The 23,438-nt window shown below is 40.9% G+C and overlaps 1 long non-coding RNA gene across 1 annotated transcript in view; it reads left to right on the top strand.

The window, feature by feature from the left end:
* Positions 1-23,438, top strand: part of LOC136870865 (uncharacterized) — an 882,383-nt gene that overhangs the window by 206,222 nt on the left and 652,723 nt on the right. The window contains exon 3 of the long non-coding RNA XR_011018019.1: positions 19,862-19,900. This is a non-coding gene — a long non-coding RNA (uncharacterized lncRNA). The remainder of the gene's footprint in view (positions 1-19,861; positions 19,901-23,438) is intronic.

Genomic DNA, 23,438 nt, shown 5'->3' with positions numbered 1-23,438 from the left:
TAGCCATATTATATTATTATAATAATAATTATTATTATTCCAGGGATTTTGTGAACCAGAGAGGTGTAAGAAGGTATTGGGGTGAATGGGTGGACAGTGAAAAGATCAGAGGGTAAATTAAAGTAATAAATTTTGAAATTTTATTTCCTTTTCTTCTTCCAAATTTAAAATTTTGTAGTTATACAATCTGACCCAACAACAACAAATAACAGTTCAATATTAGCTCGTCAGCTCCATCAACAATAATGACTTTAAGTCCAAAATCATGCACAAGAGAGAGAATTTATAAGGGATGAGCAATATAGCTCCAAAGGTACACTGTTTCAAAGAGCATATTTGTTCCACTCACTTACATCGTATAGTAGTTTTTTTGCTAGGGGCTTTACGTCGCACCGACACAGATAGGTCTTATGGCGACGATGGGATATGAAAGGCCTAGGAGTTGGAAGGAAGCGGCCGTGGCCTTAATTAAGGTACAGCCCCAGCATTTGCCTGGTGTGAAAATGGGAAACCACGGAAAACCACCTTCAGGGCTGCCGATAGTGGGATTCGAACCTACTATCTACCGGATGCAAGCTCACAGCCGCGCGCCTCTACCGTATAGTAGTTTGAGCTTCAATCTTTAATACAATCCAGCCTCTTATAAACACCCGTTTCTTACATAAATTTACACTAGATAAACTTCAAAAACTGTGTTTACTGTCATTTCTGCTCGGCAGTCTGTTACACACTCGTCTATACATAATAACAATTTAAACATGAGCAATGAGTGCCCATTCTAAATGGCCTTACAGTACAAAATAAAAGGTTTAAGACGATCAGCTATGAACAAAATGCGAGGAGGAGGAGGAGGAGGAGGAGGAGGAGGAGGAGGAGGAGGAGGAGGAGGAGCACTTGCACTACTTTTGAAAGACACTTTAAGTCCTACACGAGCTTAAGGACCGAAATTGCAGAGCTAAGCCTATACTACAAAGGGGTGACTAGATGCGAAATATTAACTTCCAAGGTAGTATGAAGAATGTAGAGTTTTAGAAAATCATAGTCACCCCCATACCAAATTAAGTGGGAATTAATAGAGGGTGAACACTCTTTATTACCCAAGCCGCCTCATCCACCCGCTTTTATAGCCGAGCGGGCTTTCGCGTGTAGATGAAACAGAACAGGCGTTTGCCGCGAAAGGCCAGCGAGGGGGTCCAGAAGGGTGCCACCCCCTCCATGCTATATATTTAATATTAATATTTACACACAATTTATAGACATAATGTGCCCGAATTCCGGGCAATACATAACTATTGCCAACGGCCGTAGCCGTGTTGAAACACCGGATCCCGTGAGATCTCCGAAGTTAAGCAACATTGGGCGTGGTCAGGAGTTGGATGGGTTGTCACGCGCTGTTGGTGGGGGTAAGGGAATAGAGGAGCGGAAAGGAACTGGCCACCCTACCGCACGTAAACTCCGGCTCAGGAACACCTCTGCGGAGGTTCGGACCTGCCTTCGGGCAGATTAACCCTTACCTTACCTACATAACTATTACCTGCAAAGGAAGATACACACTTAAACAAAAGTGACAAACAACAAAACAATCAAAAGAAAGAGTAACCGTTGGTTACACATCCAACGGCGATAGTCCCGTCAAGGAACGCTGAATCGTAGACAAGGTGTTCTGCCTCAGAATCCGACGGGGAGAGGTCCGCTGATGTCCGGAGAGGAGAGCGCATTACTGTATGTCCTATCCTGTTTGCGCCTCGCCCCGCGTGTTCCACGTCCTCTTCCTGGCCGAGTGGAGGTGGCCCCACGAGAGACCGCGGCTGGAGGAAGGGTCGGAGTGTATGCGAAATATTAACTTCCAAGGAAGTATGAAGAATTTAGAGTTTTATAAAGTCATAGTCACACCCATACCAAATTAAGTGGGAATTAATAGAGGTTGAATACTCTTTATTCCCCAAGTGATACATTCCCCAGCAGGGATTTGAACAAAGTATTCAGATTTGCCTAAAAACGTAAATTTAAAAGGCGATATTAAACCTCAGCATTTTACATTAAGGAGGAAGTTTGAAACCTTCCCCTCAAGTTAACTGTCTGGACCTATCACATGTTAAAAGATGTCTGTCATTACTGTGGGTTGTTGGGCCTTCCGACGACGGTAAGGCTGCCCGTGCCTCCTATTACACTGTACACACACTTAGACTGGAGCGATGAAGATGACAATACGGCCCTATAGCGCCTAGATTTTATAGGCACTCAGAGGGGAAAGTTCCAGAATTCTCTCGACCTAGGCAGAATGCCTGTATTCACCCCGAATTTAAATTTGCTTGAGAATATACACACAGTTTCTTATTGGTTAATAACTTGAGGAAGAAGGAAGCCGTAGAAGTGCGAACTACCTCAGCATATACACGTAAAACAATCTACTAACACTTAAGGTTTACAAACGTAGACAACAGAAAATCCCTTGTAAATTAATAGTCCGTACTCCCGCCAGAGGGGGCACATAGGCCGATAATAGAGACATCTACAGATTAAAGGTCCGAGAATTTTCAGATACATAGTTTAATGTTCACAGCACAGATGGCCTTCGAGAAGACGCGCAGTTCAACTGGACGGAGAAGGTGTGCCTCCGGTACAATTATTATTATTATTATTATTATTATTATTATTATTATTATTATTATTATTATTATTATTATTGTAGTTAGTAGTAGTAGTAGTGCCGGTGACTGTCAAAAATTGACATGACCGTTTAAGATAGGCTCAAATCTCTGAGTTACAAAGGATAAATTCGCATTAAGTTGTTATGAACCTTTTTTTAATTGTTTCCTGAATTGTAATTTGAGATTCCACATATAACTGGAGGCCTCTCTTCAGCTGGGAAAAAATGCGAACTAGCTTGCTTGATTTTGCATCTTTATTCTTTTATAGTATTAAGGTTGCATATTGATAAGACCACAACGTTTTTGTGCTGTACTGGCGTAGGAAATAATCTCAGCATGAAACCAGTTATGCAATGTGAACAGGAACACGATACATTTATAAGACACACCATTGCTACAATAAAGTATTTCTTACTGGTAAACTGCAGCAATAGAATGTATGTACTTACAGCGCCAAGTGCTGTTGCAAAATAAAGTCACTTCCTGAAACATAGGCCTACTGTCAGTCATACCCTCCACATGTCAATTTTTTCAACCACTAGCAAAGACAAACAATGCAGTGATGTACAGTAATCATTTTGCAACAAACAGTACTTAGCACTAAATACAGTTGTCGGCGGCTAGCTGTGCACTTTGCCTTGTGAGCACGGTGGTGGCAGAGGGGTGATGAGCGGTGCGGGGATCGTGTCGAATGCATGCCTGTCTGGTATTTTAAGGGCGGATTCACGTGCACTAATAACAGCAATATATGCACTTTATTTTTAGGGAAACAAGTTTTTAAAACTATGGATCAGGGTTGGAGTGAGGATTGAGGTGGTCAGATAATCTATAATCAATCTGTCCAATATTCTCAGATAATTCAGAATTGACAGAATAATAGAATTAAGATTTAATTCAACTGGACGGAGAAGGTGTGCCTCCGGTACAATTATTATTATTATTATTATTATTATTATTATTATTATTATTGTAGTTATTAGTAGTAGTAGTACCGGTGACTGTCAAAAATTGACATGACCGTTTAAGATAGGCTCAAATCTCTGAGTTCGCCTCTGTGGTGTAGTGGTTAGCGTGATTAGGTGCCTCCCCCCGGAGGCCCGGGTTCGATTCCCAGCTCTGCCACGAAATTTGCAATGTAGAACGAGGGCTGGAACGGGGTCCACTCAGCCTCGGGAGTTCAAGTGAGTAGAGGAGAGTTCGATTCCCACCTCAGCGATCCTTGAAGTGCTTTTCTGTGGTTTCCACTTCTCCTCCAAGCAAATGCCGGGATGGTAGGTACATAACTTAAGGCCACGGCCGCTTTCTTCCCTCTTCCTTGCCTATCCCTTCCAATCTTCTCATCACCCCTCCCCCTCCCCCACAAGGCCCCTGTTCAGCATAGCAGGTGAAGCCGTCTAGGCTAGATACTGGTCTCCTTCCCCAGTTGAATTCCCTGGTCCAAAGTCTTCCGCTCCAGGACACTGCACTTGAGGCGGTAGAGGTGGGATCTCTCGCTGAGTCTGAGGGGAAAAAACAACCCTGGAGGATAAATGGATTAAGAAAGAAAGAAATAATATGTACAATTGTAAACTGAAAAATATGTTTGCTCTATATGTAAGGTTGGTTTTTTAAATATCAACTGCTGAAGCAGAATATTTTCAGCTGTTTTTTCTTTTGGCAAGATTTCTACTGGTTACTGGTCTTCATACAACGAAAACATGAAAGTATAGGTTATAGATCCAACATAGTGGCGGCTCTGGCGAGCTCGCAATGCACTAAGCAGGCTTGCCAACGACGGCGACGGCGCATTATCCACAGATACTGAATAACTTGAAAGATGAACGATAAAGATAGGATAGCGCTACAAAATATTCGTGTGGACAGGACAGTTGGTCTGGACTGGTCAGGTCCTGGTAGTAACAAGAACAAAGAAAATGGCGACATTATTTAGTTACAGACTGCTTCTGTTTTAATTCTTCTCTTTAAGTAGGAATACCTTTTGAAAAGGGTAGGTTGGTTCCTGCCAAGTATCGAGGAAAGATGTCTCCTCTTTGCTACTTCAGGTCTCATAAAACATTATTTTTCGATGATCCGAACCGAATACCGAAACGCCACTAAAAAAAAGGAAATTAAAAAATACACATTGTCAAGCTTTTGTTAATATTGTCGTCTGTCAACAACAGTACATAGTAAAGGCTTCCGGCGATGAATGGAATTTTCACATATTCATTTATTTGCATTGTTGTACCAAACTGAACAATATAGGCTACAATATTATATGTTGTTTTATACAAAACATTAATAAAAACGGCAGTTATGCATTTATATGCACGTATGACAAGACTATGCACGTATTCCGTTTATGTGCAAGTATACGAACTATAAAAGCAAATTCGCGCTCTACTGACAAACATTTACGCGCACGGTAGTAGGTTCCCGGACACAGGCCAGTGCCACTTGGCACGGCAAATGATTTACGCTGAAGTAGTATGCAGGAAGAATGGGAAGGGGAAGTGCACAGCTGGCTGCTGGTTACTGTACGTATATTTTGTTACTGAAATATGCAAATAATGTGGCAATGCTGGAACCCATGGAGCAATTTCAACCAAACTTGGTACATATATAAAAAACTAGTGTGGTGGTAAGATATCCCTAGAAATACGGGTGGGGAGGGGTGGCATGTAAAAATAATCCAAATGATCTATATTATTATATTATTAGTATCGAATCCATAGTTTTAGGGGTCTCCGAGTTGAATTGGGACACTCTGGATGCTGCTTAAACTCAAGTTCATGAGGATGGGGTGTGAAAAGGGGTAAAAATTAAATGTCCAAGTGGCAGAGTTTAGTGTTGAATCCTCAGTTTTCGGGGTCGATAGGCTGATTGGTGGTAGCCGCAATGGCAGTTGGAATCGTGTATATCCTATCTGTAACGCATCGCGTAAAGACTAATTGCAAATTTCTTATTATGTATTTGAAAAGATCAACTACCACAATCTGGGCTGCCACAAGGACAAAATTTAACGGGAAACAAAATAACCTAAAACTAATTCTTAAAATCAAGCACAAAACATTAACACTAAAACTAAAAACTAATTCGTAAAATAATCAACATCATGGTAAGGAAGTCTACATATATTCATTTCTCACATAATTAACACGCATTACAAGTCCTGGAAGTATACATCCAGAAAAGTACCCGGGCAGTGTGGGGGTTTACATTCCTTAAGTGGCTTCATTCTAGTATTCTTTATTACGACAGTATGCCAGAAAGCAAAGTGATCTTATCAATATGCAACTCACCATACTGGCTGTTTTACCCCTTTTGTTCACAATTTGCTTTACGTCGCACCGCCACGGATAGGTCATCTGGGGACGATGGGATAGGAAAGGGATAGGAGTAGGAAGGAAACGGCCGTGGCCTTAATTAAGGTACAGCCCCAGAATTTTTCTGGTGTGATATTGGGAAAGCACGGGAAACCATTTTCTGGGCTGCCGAAAGTGGGGTTCGAACACACTATCTCCCGAATACTAGGTACTGGCCGCTCTTAAGCGACTGCAGCTATCGAGCTCGCTCCCTTATTTCCAGTTCTCTGTTGTTTCATTTCTTGATATGGGGTCGTAAATGAGTTAATATGAATTTAAATGGCATGGTTTTACGGCTGGATGCCCTTCCTAACGGTAACCACAGATGAGGAGCGAATGAAAAAGAAATGGATGATGGTGAACAAAATTTGGTAAGGAGATTGAAGGGATCGGGTGTGGCCTCTGAATAAGAACTGTCTTTGGAAGTGAAAGTGGGAAATCAAAGAAAATCGTTCTCAGGACAGCAGACGGTGTGGTTCGAACCCCTGAGTGCAGAGCGTGGCTCCATAGACGTAGCGCGTTAACACAGCACTCAGCTGTGTTTGTTCGAAAAAAGAAATATGGGACAAAAGAGGTTTGCAAGTAATATTCTAAATACATTTTGTCGTGAAAACTTTTCCTGTAAAATCAACCGTAAGAAAGATACGAGATTATATTATCTCGGCCCCCTCTGACGCACCCATTTTGCTGGATTATTTCTGCAACCTATAGCTAAAATCCCAATTGTCTTTATCCTAAACATAAATGCCAAGTTTAAGGACGGATGGACAGACGGATGTACGGATGGACAGACTGACAAAATTTAAATTGAATCTGACAAAGGACATCATTTGCCCTGTCTGGTATTAATACAAAGTATCAGTTTAATATTCAAACAGTACAGACATATGTATTAGATAAAAATGAGATTCCTACCCTTGAATGGTCTGTGGTAAACGTAACGAATGAACTTGACTTCCTCTCCACGCATAGACACCTCAGAAGATGAAGTGGCTGTCCAGTGAGCGAAGTGCTGAGTATTCAGTTACGCCGAAAGAACCACCGCAGTTTTTTTTTTCCTTCCCCGCGGCGCAACTCCAGGGATCACCAAAGCAGCTTTAACATTTGATTCCACCTTTTGTCGCTTCGTCCGCTCATTCATTTAACTGTTCTTGCCCCAGCGGCCGACCAGTTGATGGAGTTGAGTATTTCACTCTCGCTGGCTCAGATTCATACCAGCTCACACTCCTAACGGCCATTAGAATCAGAGGGCATATATGTTATATTAGGAGGGAAGTAAGTGGCTAAAGTGGTAAGTCCAAAGGCCTGAAAAACATCTTCGTTCTTAATAATAATAATAATAATAATATAATGAAACATCCATATTCAGACATGCAAAATTACGGCATTACAACACTGCAATCAAGCCTGAAGCAGTATATGCAGCTGAAACACTGATCATTGCGGCAGATTATTGATTAAAGATGTAGAAAGGCAAGAAAGAAAAATAACTTTAAGGAAAATTTTTTGACCATCTGTTCAGGGAAAATCTGGAAAAGGAAATTTCACGACTCGTACCAACACCCAGAGAAAATATCAGAGACATGTAGGAAAAGATATTCGAAATTTTACGGACATATCTATATATATAAAATAAGAGTTTTGTCTGTACATTGCTCAGAATTTGAAAATAATGGTATTTCTGTATCGGTCATGTCCATAGTAACAAGAAAATGCACTTTTTGCTTTTCCGTAATTTCTGTCTGTCTGTCTGTCTGTATGTATGTATGTACACGCATCACGAGAAAACGGTTGAAGAGAATTTAATGAAAATCGGTATGTGAAGTCGGGGGATGAGCCTCTACAATCTAAGCTATAAATCATTTTACTCACGCTGAGTGAGGTGGTAGTTTAGGGGAAGGCCTAAAATTGAATTCTCAACTATTTATGTTATTAGTGGTCTAATGAAAATCGGTATGTGAAGTTGGGGAATGAGCCTCTACAATCTAGGCTATAAATCATTTTACTCACGCTGAGTCAAATGGTAGTTTAGGGGAAGGCCTAAAATTGAATTCTCAACAATTATGTTATTAGTGGTCGTATTTTAAAGAAAATGGGTATTCAAAGATGGGGAATAAGCTGCTACAATCTAGGCTATCAATAATTGTATTCATGCTGAGAAAAATGGTAGTTTAGGGGAAGGCCTAAAATTTAATTCTCAAATATTCTTATTAGTAGTCCTATCCTGGTGAAAATCGGTATGTAAAGTCAGGAAATAAGTCGCTATAGTCTAGACTGTAAATTTATTCAAACCGGGCGGGTTGGCCGTGCGCGTAGAGGCGCGCGGCTGTGAGCTCGCATCCGGGAGATAGTAGGTTCGAATCCCACTATCGGCAGCCCTGAAGATGGTTTTCCGTGGTTTCCCATTTTCACACCAGGCAAATGCTGGGGCTGTACCTTAATTAAGGCCACGGCCGCTTCCTTCCAACTCCTAGGCCTTTCCTATCCCATCGTCGCCATAAGACCTATCTGTGTCGGTGCGACGTAAAGCCCCTAGCAAAAAAAAAAAAAAAAAATTATTCACGCTGAGTGAAATGGTCGTTTAGGGGAAGGCCTAAAATGTAATTCTCAAATATTTCTTATTAGAGGTGTAATCGATGAATGCTACATAACTAAGGTTATATAATATTAAATTTCCTATTATTCATGTCTTATACATTGTTACCGTACTGGCTATGATCACAAAGATATTCATGAATTTGGATTTTTGTCACTTAGTCCATATCAGCACCGAGTAACGAGAAAATGGGTAAACAGTATTTAATGAAAATCGGTGTCTAAAGTCAGAGAATAAGAAACTACAGTTTAGGGTATAAAACATTTTACAAATCACAGAGTTGAAAGAAAACTAAATGTGAAGGCCTACAATATAGAAAGATCATAACATTGATCAACAATACCATTATATTGACCATTGTTTGTCGTGATGTGCTTTGTGTCTTCTGTTGTCCCTCATCTCCGGTAGATAGGATTACTGCTGCGTACAGAGTATTTTTATTTGATTTACGTCGCACCAACATAGATAGGTTTTATGGCGACGATGGGATAGGAAAGGGCTAGGAGTGTCTTAGGCCTTAAGGTACAGGCCCAGCATTTGACTGGTGTGAAAGTGGTAAACCAAAGAATACTATCTTCAGCACTGCCAACAATGGGGTTTGAATCCACTATCCCTCGGATGCAAGCTCACAGCTGCGCACCGCTAACCACACGGTCAACTCGCCCAGTCGTACAGAGTGTAACAGCCTGCCTGAATATTGATGGGAAGTAGCTGGGGAGTTGGAAAAATTTCTTCTTTAATATGCCATTCCCCTGGTTTATAAATTTTCTGATATTACTGGTACGTAACATACTGGATCATCATAGCATTCGGGCTATTCAATCCCTACTCTGAGGCACTGATTGGAATGAACAGTGTGCATATTTAACGGAATAATGGCAGATGAGTGTTCATGGCAATCTGAGGCCTGGTCATCCCAGCTCTGGAACTTTGGACTATTAGATTGGTACCGCAATCTAACCGCAGCACTGTTCGTTATAAGTGATAAAACGTGCGGCTTTCCATTTGATCGAGTATTTTATATGATAGCATTGCACTTAATCGCTACATTCATACTTACGTTTTTGTAATGACCTATGTTGATTTCGGTTAGGAAAACCACAAAGTCAGTCTTTCTGAGAATCCCGTAGCGAAGCACGGGTACATCAGCTAGTTATGAATAATCACAGATTGGCTAAAAGCATTCTGAACCTTGTCCTATCAATGAAAGTAATATAAAAAAATAAAAAAAGAAACACCTGGCTGCTCGAAGTTGGAAAAGACCTTCAGGAAATAGACATCACAGATGACATGGTATTTGACAGATCTACGTTCAGAAAATTATTCGTCAATCACCGCTTTACACACCACCCAACCACTACAAACCAAAAAACCTGGTCAGAGGATCGCAAGAAAAGCCCTAGCGAGAAGATGAAGAGATTTTGGGAGAATAAAAAAGACAACGTCATCAACTAAACAAGTTCGACCACGCTCCTTAGTCGGACATAACGAAGAAGAAGAAGAAGAAGAAGAAGAAAGAAGCCAGCATTTTAACAGATCTCATGCTTATTGGTCAGCTTAAAAGTTAAACTCAAAATCGAAGAAGAAGAAGAAGAAGAAGACTGTGATTGGTAGAAAATTAATTACAGAAATTAGGGATTGGCTAGATTCAAAACTGGCGTAAATAAAAAGGAAATATTGCCAACCCAAAAATAAATGAACATCAATCAATAAAAAAACTTATGAATACAAAACTTCTTTGAATTATAAGTTCTTATTCCTCGCACCAGGGTGCATGATCATAGTTTTTTGGTAATGTCATCTATGAGAGATTGTCTAAAATTCTTGATGAATGGAAAACAAACAAGTAGAAATTCACACAGTTCAGGAAACTCTACAATAACAAAATTACATCAGATTTTAGTGGTGACATCTTCAGAGTAAAGTTCTAAGTAGGTGTAGTTTCAGTTTCACTGTTTCATCATTAGGAGAGATATTTTAGGCGCTAATTTTTAAATGCGCGGCGTTGGGGTGTACCACTAGTTGTTATTATTATTATTATTATTATTATTATTATTATTATTATTATTATTATTATTATTATTATTATTATTATTATAGATAATTTTACGTCTGATTTTCGGAGACGCTGAAGTCCTGGAATTTTATCCCTTTGGAGTGTTTTCATGTGGCAGTAAATCTACAAACACTAGGCTGGCGTATATGAGCACCTTCAAATACTACCAGACCGAGCCCGGATCGAACCCGCCGAGTTGGGGTCAGAAAGCCAGCGTTCAACTGTTTAGCCCAGTCAGCCCAGCTTTCTTCTTATTATTATTCTTCCACTGTTGATCTATATATTTGTAATGCATTTTGTGCTCTAAGGAGCACGTAGAACCATTATTTAGCACTGGACGTCTTGTTCTTCTTATCTTCCCATAAATTCCTCACAGAGCTCGACAGCTACAGTCGCGTAAGTATGGCCATTATCCGGTATTCGGGGGATAGTGAGTTCGAACCCCACTGTCGGCAGTTCTGAAGATGGTTTTGCGTGATTTCCTATGTTCACACCAGGCAAATGCAGGGATCGTTTCCTTCCCACTCCTAGCCCTTTCCTGTCCCATCGCCGCCATAAGAACTATCTGTGTCGGTGCGACGTAAAGCTACTTGTAAAAAATTTCCTCATTCTTTTACTATGCCCAAGCATTTTTGAGTTGCAAGTTCCTGGCTGTTGGGTTCTTGGCTGTGAACGTAGGCTACGAGGATTGATTTTCTTTTCGAATGTGGTCCGTGTAGTAGCCAGTGGGTCAGTATTAATTTCTGCAAGGTCGCTTTCAGTTTGTTGGGTTCCGTTAATAATGAAAAGCTTTTGGTCAGTCGAGAGTCATTATTGTTATTATTATTATTATTATTATTATTATTATTATTATTATTATTATTATTATTATTATTTATTTCCGTTTTGTCATTTAAAGTTATTTATTGATATGCAATACTTCAGAATTCTATATTTAAAAGAAAATACCTTTAGGTTTGGCAATAATTTTCACGCTCGCTATCAATTTTCGTGAGAAAATTTACTGTAGAGAGAATACTCTGAAATAAGTCAGAGACAAATAGCGGGGAAGGGAGACTTTCACGGTCCTGATTACCTGGCTAGCGCTGCGGGCAGGTCGCCAAAGAGCACTCAAGATGACTCCAGCTTGTGTTGCTCTGGAGGGATGTAATAATGACGAGAAATAAGGTGATTTTTGATGCAGTTACTTCATCTCGGGTACTTGGACGTACACGCTGTACATTTGAGGACTGTGAGATATGATCTATTTGGCAATGTCAAGTATTTGAATGAAGGAAGCATCCTTGTAAAGTACTGTATATAATAATATCCATGAAGTTCCTTCTTAAAAACATGATCCTGTCTTTGAAACTTTATACGACACAAATAAACATGAAAAGTAATTATTACCGAGCTCGATAGCTGCAGTCGCTTAAGTGCGGCCAGTATCCAGTATTCGGAGATAGTAGGTTCGAATCCCACTGTCGGCAGCCCTGAAAATGGTTTTCCGTGGTTCCCCATTTTCACACCAGGCAAATGCTGGGGCTGTACCTTCATTAAGTCCACGGCTGCTTCCTTCCCACTTCTAGCCCTTCCCTGTCCCATCGTCGCTATAAGACCTATCTGTGTCGGTGCGACGTAAAACAACTAGCAAAAAAAACGTAATTATTCAAGCTCTAGTCTCTTTCGCTTGTGAAACTACCACCGTTTCGTCCCGGTGTGACATTGGCATCATCAGCTGTATTAATACACCTCGTTCAAGACTCTGGTGGCTACTGCGGCGTTGAAACTTCGCTGTAAGCTTCCTTTAAAGCACATGTAGTGAGAGTGCGCTAGGCGAGATACTTACCACAACTTGCTATTGGCTTTTATGTCAAAATTAAATTCACGTAATTGAATTGCCAGCCGGGCTAAGTGGCTCAGATGTTTGAGGCGCTGGCCTTCTGACCTCAACTTAGCAGGTTCGATTCTGGTTGTCCGGTGGTATTTGAAGGTGCTCAAATACGTCAGCCTCGTGTTAGTAGATTTACTGGCACGTAAAAGATCTCCTGTGGGACTAAATTCCGGCACCTTGGCGTCTCCGAAAACCGTAAAAGTAGTTAATGGGACGTAAAGCAAATAGCATTAATGAATGAATGAATGAATGAATGAATGAATGAATTAGACAATTGCCAAGCTTGAATTCTTAACGACTCGCAATCGGTGAAATTGAATTATAATAATTCTCTTGTGGGGATTTTTTTTAAGAATAGCAATATTTTGGCTACAAATTGAATTATAATAAATTCTCTTGTGGGGATTTTTTTTTAAGAATAGCAATATTGTGGCTACAAATAGGGGGTGGCCCATAAATCATTTGACACTACAAGTACAGTATGTAGACGTTCGATTGACTAGCATAGTAGGGGCTTGGCAAGAAAGATAGTCCCTGTAATTCAGATAAGATTTGATTGGTTAGTTCCATGTTGATGTGTGTACTGTTATTGAGGATTTGTTGTTGTCCGTGTTGTTTGCAAGACAATGATTAGAATATTATCTACAGCACAGCGTGTTTTTTGTACTGCAGATGAGGTAGAAACAATACCAAGATTCCAGTAATTTGTTGAGTTGTTTGCGGACTTTTTCCTACCATCGTAACTCCACCTAGATAAATCATTAGTAAACTAAATAACATATTTGAACAGAGTGGAATGGTAATGGAACCTCCACATTTTGAACACCTGCAACCAATTCGAGAAACGTTAATATGGCAACGTTAATATGGCCAGTCTCTCGCTATGGACTGATTGTGAGAGACGTTTTGAGTGCAACGTTCGATGAAGATTGTCAGATGGGGTTCTGTTGAGTGGCCTACACATTCTCCTGATCTTATCTCTGTGGAGTTCCAGCTCAGTGGTAAACTAAAACGTACAGTGTACTCTATAAATATTGGTAACGTGGAGCACTTGAAAGAACGTATTCATCTGAATGTGAGCACCTACAGTCCCTGAATATTTCGGACATAATATGTGCTTCGGTGCTTCGAAGATGTCAAGTTTGCATAGAAAAGGATGGAGACCACTTTGAACATTTCTTTTAGGTCATGAGAGCTGTGATATAACTATCGGTGTGCGTTATCTGTATCCTTGCTGTACCTCTATAATAAAAGTGCTATTTGCAATATTGCCAACTGACTTCTGGGTCTTCCCGTATAACAGTATAGTAATTAGATATATCCGCTTGCGTTCGGGAGATAGTGGGTTACAACTCCACTGTCGGCAGCCCTGAAGATGGCTTTCCGTGGTTTTCCATTTTCACACCAGCTGGGCTTACGGCTGCTTCCTTCCCACTCCTAGCCCTTCTCTATCCCATCGTCACCATAAGACCTATCTATGTCGGTGCGACTTAAGGCAACTTGTAAACATATATATCCGAGTATCATTCCTTTAAATGTAAGTTACATACGGAAAGCTGTACACGTTTTGTAATCATCACGATGAAAATAGCCACCCTCTTCTAATAATAAAGTGATAATAGAAATATTGTAGACACAACTTAGTTAGTGAAGGTAGGAAGAAAGTTGTTGGCGTTCCATTTAGCGAAGAGGAGCGAGTGTCACGGGCGAACTGACCTCTAGTTGACCCCTACTGACCCGCGGACTCTTCTCCACTCACCTTGGAAGGAGGTGGAGGGAGGACGAGGGATTACTGAGCTAAATAAACCAGCAGGCTCACAATGTATTTTGCTACACGCAGGAAACTTAAGTACGTCTCAACACAAAAGGATGAACTCTACTTCACTCCTACTTCCTCTTTCTCTCTCTCTCTCTCTCTCCCTTTCTCCACTCTTCTTTCTTTTCACTCTGCCTCCACTGCTTCACCGCGAGAACAACTTGTCTCAATACAAGAGGAGCTTTAGAAAAGATCTCTGTTTTTATTTTATTGTCCTAAAACTGTGAGTGTAGGAACTAGCCTTGTTTTTCTGCCGCATGTTCCATTACCAAGGAATTATGCCATTACTTATGGATGTAATACAATCCTTAACACCTACTTTGTATTTAGACCCGTCTCGGTGATGTCTGTAAAGCTCAGTGGCATGCTTTCTCGTGTTACGCGAAAGACATGTACATTGGGTGTAATATAAAATACAGGGATATCTTCACTTAGGGAATCCCATGAGAGTTCCTTACTTATTCGTTAGTTACGTTATATAAACAGAGTGCGAACTGGCACCGGAAGAAGTGGCTCTGCGATGTACTCTTGGGGCCTTCGGCCTCCTCCAACATGCGACTGCGGTGAAGAATTCCAGACAATATGACACACCATCTTCAGATGCCCACATAGAGCCTTCCGTGGAATTATCGACGAATTTCTGACAGCTCCAGCAACGGCTATTCAATGGCTGCAATAATAATAATAATAATAATAATAATAATAATAATAATAATAATAATAATAATAATAATAATGTTGCTTTACGGGCCACTAATTACTTTTACCGGGGTTATTATTATTATTATTATTATTATCGTATGGCATTTACAAGCATAATCTGTAAAAATATACAATTAACATACACATTAAAATATAGAGGTAATTAAACTAGAATGTCCAGCTTCGACAACCAGTCCACTGCACTTGGTGTCAATTCATGCAGAGTCCGTAAACCGTCTTTAAATGCTGACAGTGGACAGCTCTCAACAACATGAAGCAATGTCTGTTTCTCAGCACCACACTCACACGCAGCACTTTCACAATATCCCCACTTTTTCATCATATATCGGCACCTGCCGTGGCCTGTTCTGAAACGGTTGAGTTTTGACCACTCATGTCGAGGAAGATCGAAACCTGGCACTTTCTTCGTTGGGTCTTTAATCAGAAAGGCGTTAGTGGGTGGACATTGTTCCCATCGCTGTCTCCATTCTGCTGTTACACTGAATTTTTTATAGGAGTGTAGATCAGTCCAGAGTGGATTCCTGGATTTTAACCTCATCACAGGTGGATCTCGTAAGGCATTGAACAAAAGTGAGTTCCTGTGTGCAAAGGTCTTCTTGAGCAACTGTACTTTTGCTGCTTTTCTCCTCAGATCTGGAGGAGCAATGTTTGCTACAACAGCCAGCCACTGAGTAGGAGTCGACCTCACTGTACCAGTAACAACTCTCATGGTTTCATTGAGCTGTACCGGGGTGAGTGGCTCAGACGGTTGAGGCGCTGGCCTTCAGACCCCAGTTTGGTAGGTTCGATCCTGGCTAAAGCCGGTGGTATTTGGAAGTGCTCAAATTGTCAGCATTGTGTCGGTAGATTTACTGGCACGTAAAAGAACTCCTGAAGGACTAAATTTCGGCACCTCGGCGTCTCCGAAAGCGATAAAAATAGTTAGTGGGACGTAAAGCAATTAATATTTATTATTATAATCATTATTATTATTAATTACTTTTACGGATTTCGGAGGCGCCTAGGTACCAGAAGTTAGTCCCGCAGGAACTCTACGTGCCAGTGTATCTATGAACACGAGGCTGAAATATTTTAGCACCTTCATATACCACCGGACTGAGCCAGGATTGAACCTGCCACGTTGGGGTCAGATGACCAGCGCCTCAACCACCTGATACACTCAACCCGGCAATGGCTGCAGCAACTAGACATTCTAGTTTAGTTCACATTTTTCATGTGTTAATTGAGGGCTATGCATTTTCTTATATTTTACGTCATTACAGTACTATGTTTTTATATATTTGTACTTTTTTCCTTTCTATTTTTCAGTAATGCACATATCTCTGTCAATTTCTACTTAGTGTCTTATTTTGACTTTTTAATATTTATTCTGTTTTGTAAATTATTCATTGTTTTTCCTATACTCAATTTATGCGTGGCTTAACTTTTACCGTAAGCTAAATAAATAACGTTTCACAAAAACCTTGCACCAGGGGATCAATGAGTGAAACGTTCCGAACAAAAAATACACACGGAGAAGAAAAAATCGCGGACAAGCACACCATCACGGAACTCTAAACCGAACAAGTGAGTTCAATTCAGTTAAGTTTATGTGGGTGTCGGGATAAGAGGACAATGAAAGGGCTGACGGGTCGGCCAAGGAGGGCTGTCATACGTGTCATACCTTATTCATACGATCTGAGCCTGTATTTTGTCCTTTCCATGGACCAATTAAGACAAAAGTTAAACATTGATGACGAACAGTCATACTAAGTTCTGGAAATCAAACGACGAATGATTCAATCGGAATTTTGCCATTTATTGATGGGAGAGAAACAAAGAGGTGCAGTAATAACTGCCCAGGAGACATCTGCGTTGACTGCCTGTCAGCAATGTCATTCCAGCAATTCAACGCGAGTTCCCAGCGAGGCGAAATAGCCAGTCAGTTACTTTAAATCGATAAGGCAATGTGAAAGATTGATAATTGGAATGCCGGGTGAGTTGGCCGTGTGGTTAGGGGCGCGCAGCTATGACATTGTAACCGTTAGATAGTGGGTTCGAAACCCACTGTCAGCAGCCCTGAAGATGGTTTTATGTGGTTTCCAATTTCCACACGAAGCAAATGCTGGGGATGTTCCTTAATTAAGGCCACGGCCACTTCCTTCTCGGTCCTAGCCCTTTCCTATCCCATCGTCGCCATAAGACCTCTCTGTGTCGGTGCGACGTAAAGCAAAATTATATATATATAAAGGTAGTCAGAATATTGAAGCCAGGAGTAGACTTCAGTATCCTTGACAATGAGTTATTGGTATCTAGTGAGACGTTGCCAGCCACCACGTTTTGTATTCTTTGACCTTGAGGATTCCTTAAGTACACCGTTTAGACTGGATTTAACATGCCTACCCTGTGAAATATTGTGTTTCTGTGGCAATAATGTTGCTTACATTGTTCAACTCTTGAGTAGTGTGCCAGGCTGAGTGGCTCAGACGGTTGAGGCGCTGGTCTTCTGACCAGGTTTGATCCTGGCTCAGTCCGGTAGTATTTGAAGGTGCAGAAATACGTCAGCCTCGTGTCGGTAGATTTACTGGCACGTAAAAAGATCTCCTGCGGGACTAAATTCCGGCACCTCGGTGTCTCCTAAAACCGTAAAAGAGTAGTTAGTGGGACGTAAAGCCAATAACATTATTATTATTATTATTATTATTATTATTATTATTATTATTATTATTATTATTATTATTATTATTATTATTATTAACCCTTGAGTACACATTAACTTGTCATTCCAGTTCAGGCGTCTGCAGTTTCCCCATGATAAAAAGCAACTTCTAAAGTCACAGAGCAGCAGCAGCATGTCATTGACAACTCATGGCCATTAGATTCCTAGCCCACCGAGCTCGATAGCTGCAGTCGCTTAAGTGCGGCCAGTATCCAGTATTCGGGAGATAGTAGGTTCGAACTCCACTGTCGGCAGCCCTGAAAATATTTTTCCGTGGTTTCCCATTTTCACACCAGGCAAATGCTGGGGCTGTACCTTAATTAAGTTCACGGCCGCTTCCTTCCCACTCCTAGCCCTTTCCTGTCCCATCGTCGCCATAAGACCTATCTGTGTCGGTGCGACGTAAAACTAGCAAAAAAAAAAAAAAAAAAGATTCCTAGCCTTTGTTAAAATAAAACGTCCCATGTCATTTAATATGTTTGGACAGTGAAAGGCAAGAGTGTGCCTTTCAAATACAATCAAATCCAGAATATGTGCAGTCGTCATAGAGACAACGGTTAGAAACGAGAGTAGTTCCACATCGAGGATCGACACTCAGTCCCCTCCTGTGTATAATAGCGATGTAGGAATCAACGAAACACATTCCGGAAGATGTGTTTTGGACTATTTTATTTGCAAGTGACATCTTGTTGACCGAACGAGATGGCCGCACGGTTAGGGTCGGGTATCTATGAGCTTGCATTCGAGAGAGAGTGGGTTGGAATCCCACCGTTGGCACTGCTGAAGTTGTTTTTTCGTGGTTTCCCGTTTTCACACCAGGAAAATGTACCTTAATTAAGGCCACGACTGCCACCTTCCCAATCGTAGGCTTTTTCCAAACTTCCTTGATGTGTTAGTGCGACGTTAAATCACAAAAAATAGTATATTGTTGATCATTGAACCACATTAATAACTTCGTATTAAATTAGACCTTTGGAGAAAAACTCTGGTAAAAAGGAATTGCCAATTAAGATCAACAGCATTTTAAACTAAAAATTCAAGAAAATCTCTCTGCGGTGGAGAATTAACGTAAATAGGAATTATTATGGTCAGGAATGAAGATACTGATCGTAGTGTTATACACATAATGAATTTCAAACAAGCTTCTGGTCTAATGTGTGACATACGTGTCGCAAATCGCATTACTCAGAAAATGGAAAGGACTCTGATGTTCTATGGCGCAGAATGGCGGGTAAAGAAGAAAACTGAGGAAAGATACATGCTCATAGTTAAAATTAAGATTTTGGAATGGCTGTGTGGAGTTACGAAAAAATGAAATAAGAAATGACACGAAAAATGAATTACGAAATGGTTCCCTCAGCTCGTTTCACCCAAGTAAGAAGTAAACTTAGAGAAAACATATTTCGTTGGTCCAGGTGAGACATAGCTCAACGAAATGTCCAAATGGATAGCAAGAGGCATCGAGGCGGTAAAGGAAGAGTTGGCTAGAGTGCGTAAGAAAAGACATATTTCTTGAGTTGATTACTATCATGGAGTCAAAACTAGACTCACCATAGTACTCTGCTCCAGCCAAAATTATGGAGATTATTACAAAGTAAACATCATATTATTGAAAAACCGAACTACGTGGCTCAGACGGTAGAAGCGTTGGCCTTCGAAAACCAAAATGATGGGTTCGATCCCAGTTCAGTCCAGTGATATTTGAAGGTGTTCCTTTTTTGTGTGTAGATATATATGTGTGTTCGTACATTCACCGCTACGTACACGTAAAATGCCTTCTGTGAATCAAAATTTATTATTATTATTATTATTATTATTATTATTATTATTATTATTATTATTATTATACGGACGTGAGGCTGTCGTGTAGGAGTACATTCAAATATTACTGGAATTGAGCCGGGATCCAACCTACCATTTGGATATTACATTTTTATTTATAACATTTTTGCCTTAATAATATGTGTGTAATAAATAAAGGACTAATGATACGAAATATGAAGTGTTTTAATTTCTGTAATCTGACATTTATCGGGAATAAAATTGTTATGTTTGAAAATAATGCTAAATTAGTTTCTACAATGCTGTTTTCTCTTGTCTGCAGGGCCTGTGTGTGTGCCTGGGATGGATCTGCAGCTCATACGTAAGAAAAAATTCAGAGTACTATTCTTTAAAAAGAAACTTACTATTTGATAGGTGATCGTTTGTTGTCTTGATTTGAACGTTTCGTTTAAATGAGTGCCAACTCCGACGTTGTCCGGATACCTTGAATACCTGCGAAAGATTTAGTCACTGGCTGTGAACACAATTTAGCTCTGAGTCATATTTAAATTAACTCTATGATGCCATGTCCTAGACATTACTCTTTTTATACTGTGGAATACTTAGTTTCAGTTAACCCACATTCATTTGCTTCACACAAGAAGGTAGCGATTTATACAGGATGGAAGAAATGAAACCGGGCCGGAAAATATGGATAAGACTGACGCGAAATTGGCTCTTGTTAATGAAAAGGAGAACTGCCCATCACAGGAAATGCTGGAAACAGTGATTTCGATGCACCAATTGGTTCCTGTCACATGTCTGCATCTCCCGAATACATCGCCCTGTTGTTGCGTGTGAGTGGGTGGGTGAGAGTAGAAAACGTATTTAGTGACCAGTTGAATGTAAACACAAAATGGTGCTGATGATAAAACAGGGCGTGTTCATTGTCGGGGGTTATGCGAAGCACAATTCGTGGAAAACCTATGCGGAATTCTTTGCGCAAGAGTTTAGAACTGGGTGTGTTTCGGCAAAACCTCCAGCAAAGTCTGCAATGCATAGTGGCAAAATGGCGTGAAACAGGCTCTGCAGCGAATAACGACCGTAACTATCGGAACAGAGTTGAACACAGTGAAGGAAAGCCTGGAAGAAGTCCGAAGGAATCTCAACGCAGTTTATCTATGCAAGTGGTAATTAAGAGATCGTCGAATCGAATCATTATCAAAACTGACCTGCATCTGTATCCTTATAAATTTACTGTCGTCTGTTAGGTCATCAGCCCAGAGGCTAGTTGAATCCTCAGATAGCACCAATAAAGGCTATGAAGTTATAGGGAAACTGCAAAAACCAATGGCACAGCCCAAATGAGGCGTACTAGGCAAGATGAGGAGTGAGGTAGCTTGTCATTGCTTTCCTTACTGGGCAGGAAGGTGCTACTGCAGTATGACTGACCCCATGAGCAACATCTTTCATAACACTCAGACACTAGTTACGCTCCAAGTGTTATTATTCAGCACCACGCACACCCCAGCAGCTTCCATATTGTCACAGCCATGGATGAGACTTGGGACTTTGGTGGAAGCTGCAGTTTGCTCCGGCTTCTGCCAAGAGACGGATACAAAAATACTGCATCCGCCAAGAAATGGCAACAGGAGAAATTTACTTTCGTGCATGCGTAAAAACGTCCAGATGAACCTTCGCGTGTTGAGTTCTGCCGGTGATTTCTGGGTGATGTGAGGTCAGAACTTTCGGTTCCTCAGTTTTTCATTTCTTTAGATGAGGCCATTTTCAGTATCTTCTGTGATGTTCATTAACAAGGGACAATCCCGCGCCAGTACTATTGTAAATATTTTCCGGGTCAGTATTGCTTTGTCCATCTGGGAGAAACGATTACCGGAGGCTACATGAATATTACAATACATCTTATAAAGGAAGCTACTACATATCCTCCATCTTAGAACTATTTTAGACAAAAATGGGATCGAACATATGTCACAGATTTTATTATCAGAATGAGGCAATTTTTAATGATATGCCAGTGTGCATGATAAGTCATCTCTATAAAAACAGCACATGATATTTTTTGACTAAACGAACATTCCCACGTCATGTAAACCCCTCAGAAGCCGTTCAATTTCTTTACGTGTGTAATGAATTAGAGATATCTGGCTAGTGGCGTGTAGCTCCAAACTTTCTCCATGATGATAGCAGTGACATGGCGTGACATGGACTTCATAAGGTATCTAAGGCGTGTTTAGGGAGCCATACCAATCTGTGACCGCCACACATCATTCCATAATATACGTAGACTTGTCGGAGTAGGGTCCAGGGCGCGCAGATACCCCTCGATAGCGTCTCAGATGCGTACATAGGATTGAGGTCGGGTGGCATTCTGGACTATGCAAGCATCATCATGTGTGGAGAATGTCCATTGAATCAGTTGGCCTCAGTTTGGAAGCGATTGACCCATTCATCTTGCTAGAGAAAAGGTTTCTTGCAGGGCGCTAGTAGTGAACGAATGGGTGGACATGATCAGGCAGCAGGTTCCTGGAACGTTCGCGGCGAGTGATGATGAGATTTAATTTCATGTGAACAGTCCTCATACGAGGCTAGAGCCACCACCACCTACTGGCAAAACAGGTCCATTGACTCATGTGCTGGGTGTTGCATTCGTACCCTGCCATCATCGTGTACCAACTGTTAACTCGACTCATCTGACCAGGAGAACTTTTTCCACATCAGTCACTGTGCTTTCTGACGTGCAGTGAGCAGAGGTACCCCTATAGGATGGCGAATCCTGTACCCTATAGTCAGGAGATCGTTATGGACGGGACAGCGCTCATACTTCGTTGCGGTCCAACATTGAATTCGCTAGTGATCTGCTGCACCGTAAATTCGTCGATCAGCTCTTACGGTCCGAGCTAGCCGACAGTGATATTCGTCATAAACACATTATACTCCACTACATTTGATCCTGGTGGTGGTGGTATTCTTCGAATCCCCGTACTTATGGAACACTCTTGACACGGTGGAACGTGGACCCAATGCCTGCACGACTTCGGAGATGACTCATACGCCTGTCAGCGATGATCTGGTCACAATCAAATGCCCTGAGGTCTTGTGGCTTGCCCATCCTGTAGTTAACTGTTACTTACACGACCAGTACGAGGTCTGACGACATCGCAAGCACGTGCTACGCCGTACTATTACATTTACCTGGCCAAACACAGCGTCAATTTGTGAAAACAGCATGCTCCATTACAGTAAGTAATACTACATGCTTATATACAGAGCGGTCGGGAACAACGTGAAGCGGGTATACAGGTCCTACCAAAGTAAGTACACCTGCATAATTCATGACCATGATTCCTGTCCTTAAATTTTTGGTCTCACGCATAAGAATTTTTTACAGGGAACTAGTAAATATTTAGAGAAACTTCTGCAGAAATTTTCATTAAAATAAAACTCTTCGTTTTGAAGTTATTACATTTTTGTTTATAATGGTTGGAAAGAAAAATAACTTCTTTTTAATACTTGAGGATATCTGGGCAGTACGGTTTGAGGATTATATTAATAAGGTAAGGAAGAAACACGGATACCTGTAGAATATTTATAATTGTAATAGAAAAAAATATGTTTACATTAAAATCTCCCGTTTTATTCCTCAAAATAGATCCACACAAAGAGGTCATAAATTTTTTTTTTTTTGCCATTTGCTTTACGTCGCACCGACACATATGTCTTATGGCGACGATGGGATAGGAAAGGCCTAGGAATTAGAAGGAAGCGGCCGTGGCCTTAATTAAGGTACAGCCCCAGCATTTACCTGGTGTGAAAATGGGGAAACCACGGAAAACCATCTTCAGGGCTGACGACAGTGGGATTCGAACCCACTATCTCCCGATTATTGGATACTGGCC

This window comes from Anabrus simplex, chromosome 1 (genome assembly GCF_040414725.1).
Source record: "Anabrus simplex isolate iqAnaSimp1 chromosome 1, ASM4041472v1, whole genome shotgun sequence".
NCBI lineage: Eukaryota > Metazoa > Arthropoda > Insecta > Orthoptera > Tettigoniidae > Anabrus > Anabrus simplex.
Note: the sequence above shows the minus strand (reverse complement) of the source record. Positions and strands in the feature narration are given on the sequence as shown.